Source organism: Lolium rigidum, chromosome 6 (assembly GCF_022539505.1).
Source record: "Lolium rigidum isolate FL_2022 chromosome 6, APGP_CSIRO_Lrig_0.1, whole genome shotgun sequence".
Classification (NCBI taxonomy): Eukaryota; Viridiplantae; Streptophyta; class Magnoliopsida; order Poales; family Poaceae; genus Lolium; species Lolium rigidum.
Window position 1 is genome coordinate 201,776,542 of NC_061513.1, and position 5,207 is coordinate 201,781,748.

Sequence of the window (5,207 nt, forward strand, 5' to 3'; positions counted from 1 at the left end):
ACACACTCAACAGACTGAGCGGTCAGTTTGGTGCGTTCGCGAGGGAGAAGGACATAGCAAACGCAACCAAATAAACGAAGAGTCGAGTAATCTGGAGAGCTACCAGAAAGACGCTCGAGAGGAATTGATGTCAACGGGTGCTTCTATTCTTGTAGACAGTGTTGGGCCTCCAAGAGCAGAGGTTTGTAGAACAGCAGCAAGTTTTCCCTTAAGTGGATCACCCAAGGTTTATCGAACTCAGGGAGGAAGAGGTCAAAGATATCCCTCTCAAGCAACCCCGCAACCACAAAGCAAGAAGTCTCTTGTGTCCCCAACACACCTAATAGGTGCACTAGTTCGGCGAAGAGATAGTGAAATACAAGTGGTATGAATGAATATGAGCGAGTAGTACGGTGCCGAGAAAATAGCTTGCCGGCGTGCGATTGATGGTAGTAATATTGCAGAAAGTAAACATGCAGTAGAACAGTAAACAAGCAGCGATAACAGTATTTAGGAACAAGGCCTAGGGATCATACTTTCACTAGTGGACACTCTCAACATTGATCGCATAATAAATAAGTTCTCTTTCCTTTGTGCTACATATACTCTTGTTGGATGATGAACACCACTAATTGTGTAGGATTACACGAACCCTCAATGCCGGAGTTAACAAGCTCCACAACATTCGATATTCATGTTTAAGTAACCTTAGAGCATAATAGATCTTTGCAAAATAAACCAAGTACTAACATAGCATGCACACTTGTCACCATCACACTACGAAGGAGGCATAGATCACATCAATACTATCATAATGATAATTAACTCCACAATCTACGAGAGATCATGATCATAATCTACGACAAGAACTACACGATGCACACACTCGTCACCATTACACCATGCAGAGAGGAATAGACTACTTTAATAACATCACATGAGTAGCACATAGATAAATAGTGATACAAAACACATTGCAATCATAAAGGGATATAAATAAGCACTTCACTACGCCATTCATAACAGTGAATAAGTATTCTGTGAAATATAGCCTAAGAGACCACACTGTCACCTTTACACACGTGGGACAAGGAGTCTCCGGAGATCACATAAGTAAAACCCACTTGACTAGCATAATGTCATCTAGATTACAAGCATCATCATATGAATCTCAATCATGTAAGGCAGCTCATGAGATTATTGTATTGAAGTACATAGGAGAGAGATGAACCACATAGCTACCGGTACAGCCCCGAGCCTCAATGGAGAACTACTCCCTCCTCATGGGAGCAACAGCAGTGATGAAGATGGCGGTGGAGATGGCAGCGGTGTCGACGGAGAAGCCTTCCGGGGCACTTCCCGTCCGGCGGCGTGCCGGAACAGAGACTCATGTCCCCCAGATCTTGGCTTCGCGATGGCGGCGGCTCTGGAAGGTTTCGCGTACCGTGGCTTATTCGTATCGGGGTTTAGGTCAGGGACCTTTATATAGGCGAAGAGGCGGCGTCAGAAGGTCAACGGGGCGACGACACACTAGGGGGGCGCGGGCCCAGCCCTGGCCGCGCCACCCTGTCGTATGGGGCCCACAGGGCCCTCCTCTGGTGGCTCTCGGGTGTTCTGGATGCTTCCGGGCAAAATAGGAACCTGGGCGTTGATTTCGTCCAATTCCGAGAATATTTCGTTACTAGGATTTCTGAAACCAAAAACAGCAGAAAACAGGAGCTGGCACTTCGGCATCTTGTTAATAGGTTAGTTCCGAGAAAATGCACGAATATGACATAAAGTGTGCATAAAACATGTAGATATCATCAATAATGTGGCATGGAACATAAGAAATTATCGATACGTCGGAGACGTATCGGCATCCCCAAGCTTAGTTACTGCTCGTCCCGAGCAGGTAAAACGATAACAAAGATAATTTCTTAAGTGACATGCCATCATAACCTTGATCATACTATTGTAAGCATATGTAATGAATGCAGCGATCAAAACAATGGTAATGACATGAGTAAACAAATGAATCATAAAGCAAAGACTTTTCATGAATAGTACTTTCAAGACAAGCATCAATAAGTCTTGCATAAGAGTTAACTCATAAAGCAATAAATCAAAGTAAAGGTATTGAAGCAACACAATGGAAGATTAAGTTTCAGCGGTTGCTTTCAACTTGTAACATGTATATCTCATGGATAGTTGTCAATGCAAAGTAATATAATAAGTGCAATATGCAAGTATGTAGGAATCAATGCACAGTTCACACAAGTGTTTGCTTCTTGAGGTGGAAGGAGGTAGGTAAACTGACTCAACAATAAAAGTAAAAGAAAGGTCCTTCAAAGAGGAAAGCATCGATTGCTGTATTTGTGCTAGAGCTTTTATTTTGAAAACATGAAACAATTTTGTCAACGGTAGTAATAAAGCATATGAGTTATGTAAATTATATCTTACAAGTTGCAAGCCTCATGCATAGTATACTAATAGTGCCCGCACCTTGTCCTACTTAGCTTGGACTACCGGATCATCGCAATACACATGTTTCAAACCAAGTGTCACAAAGGGGTACCTCCATGCCGCCTGTACAAAGGTCTAAGGAGAAAGCTCACATTTTGGATTTCTCGCTTTTGATTATTCTCAACTTAGACATCCATACCGGGACAACATGGACAACGAGATAATGGACTCCTCTTTAATGCATAAGCATGTAGCAACAATTATTATTCTCATATGAGATTGAGGATATATGTCCAAACTGAAACTTCCACCATGATTCATGGCTTTAGTTAGCGGCCCAATGTTCTTCTCTAACAATATGCATGCTCCAACCATTAAGGTGGTAGATCTCTCTTACTTCAGACAAGACGGACATGCATAGCAACTCACATGATATTCAACAAAGAGTAGTTGATGGCGTCCCCAGAAGCATGGTTATCGCACAACAAGCAACTTAATAAGAGATAAAGTGCATAAGTACATATTCAATACTACGATAGTTTTTAAGGCTATTTTGTCCCATGAGCTATATATTGCAAAGGCGAATGATGGAATTTTAAAGGTAGCACTCAAGCAATTTACTTTGGAATGGCGGAGAAATACCATGTAGTAGGTAGGTATGGTGGACACAAATGGCATAGTGGTTGGCTCAAGGATTTTGGATGCATGAGAAGTATTCCCTCTCGATACAAGGTTTAGGCTAGCAAGGTTTATTTGAAACAAACACAAGGATGAACCGGTGCAGCAAAACTCACATAAAAGACATATTGTAAACATTATAAGACTCTACACCGTCTTCCTTGTTGTTCAAACTCAATACTAGAAATTATCTAGACCTTAGAGAGACCAATTATGCAAACCAAATTTTAGCATGCTCTATGTATTTCTTCACTAATAGGTGCAAAGTATATGATGCAAGAGCTTAAACATGAGCACAACAATTGCCAAGTATCACATTATCCAAGACATTTTACCAATTACTACATGTAGCATTTTTCAATTCCAACCATATAACAATTTAACGAAGAGGAAACTTCGCCATGAATATTATGAGCTAAGAACACATGTGTTCATACGAACTAGCGGAGCGTGTCTCTCTCCCACACAAGGATGAACTTATTCAGAGAACTAATATAACAAAACAAAAATAAAAGCACACACAGACGCTCCAAGTAAAGTACATAAGATGTGACCGAATAAAAATATAGTTTCAAGAGAAGGAACCTGATACTTTGTCGATGAAGAAGGGGATGCCTTGGGCATCCCCAAGCTTAGATGCTTGAGTCTTCTTGAAATATGCAGGGATGAACCACGGGGGCATCCCCAAGCTTAGAGCTTTCACTCCTCTTGATCATAGTATATCATACTCCTCTCTTGACCCTTGAAAACTTCCTTCACACCAAACTTTAAGCAAACTCATTAGAGGGTTAGTGCATAATCAAAAATTCACATGTTCAGAGGTGACACAATCATTCTTAACACTTCTGGACATTGCACAAAACTTCTGAAAGTTAATGGAACAAAGAAACTCATTCAACTTAACAAAAGCGGCAATGCGAAATAAAAGGCAGAATCTGTCAAAAACAGAACAGTCCGTAAAGACGAATTTTAAAATGGCACCAGAATTGCTCAAACGGAAAAACTCAAAACAAATGAAAGTTGCGTACATATCTGAGGATCACTCACGTAAATTGGCATAATTTTCTGAGTTACCTATAGAGAATTAGGCCCAGATTCGTGACAGACAGCAATGCTGTTTCTGCGCAGCAATCCAAATCTAGCATCAACTTTACCATAGAGACTTTACTTGGCACAACAATGCAACAAAACTAAGATAAGGAGAGGTTGATACAGTAGTAAACAACTTCCAAGACACAAATATAAAACAAAGTACTGTAGTAAAAAAAACACATGGGTTATCTCCCAAGAAGTTCTTTCTTTATAGCCATTAAGATGGGCTCAACAGTTTTAATGATGCACTCATAAGAAATAAGAGTTGAAGCAAAAGAGAGCATCAAGAGGCAAATTCAAAACACATTTAAGTCTAACATGCTTCCTATGCATAGGAATCTTGTAAATAAACAAGTTCATGAAGAGCAAAGTAACAAGCATAGGAAGATAAAACAAGTGTAGCTTCAAAAATTTCAGCACATAGAGAGGTGTTTTAGTAACATGAAATTTTTTACAACCATATTTTCCTCTCTCATAATAACTTTCAGTAGCAACATGAGCAAACTCAACAATATAACTATCACATAAAGCATTCTTATCATGAGTCTCATGCATAAAATTATTACTCTCCACATAGGCATAATCAATTTTATTAGTTGTAGTGGGAGCAAATTCAACAAAGTAGCTATCATTATTATTCTCATCATCAAATATAGGAGGCAAAGTATCATCAAAGTAAATTTTCTCCTCAATGCTTGGGGGACTAAAAATATCATGCTCACCAGAACCAGCTTCCCCAAGCTTAGAATTTTCCCTCTCATTAACAACAATGGTGTTCAAAGCGTTCATACTAATATCATTGCTAATAGCATGCAAATACGATTCCATAGGTTTTTTAATTTTCGCAGCAAACAATCCATGTCTTAACTCAGGAAATAAAATAAGAAGCTCATTGTTACTTTCCATTATGCCTAACTAGTGTAAACAAGAAACCAAATGTCGCAATTGCAGAGTCTAAAGGAAATAGCTTTGAGTACTTACAATGGCGCCGGAAAATAGCTTAGTAGCCGAGA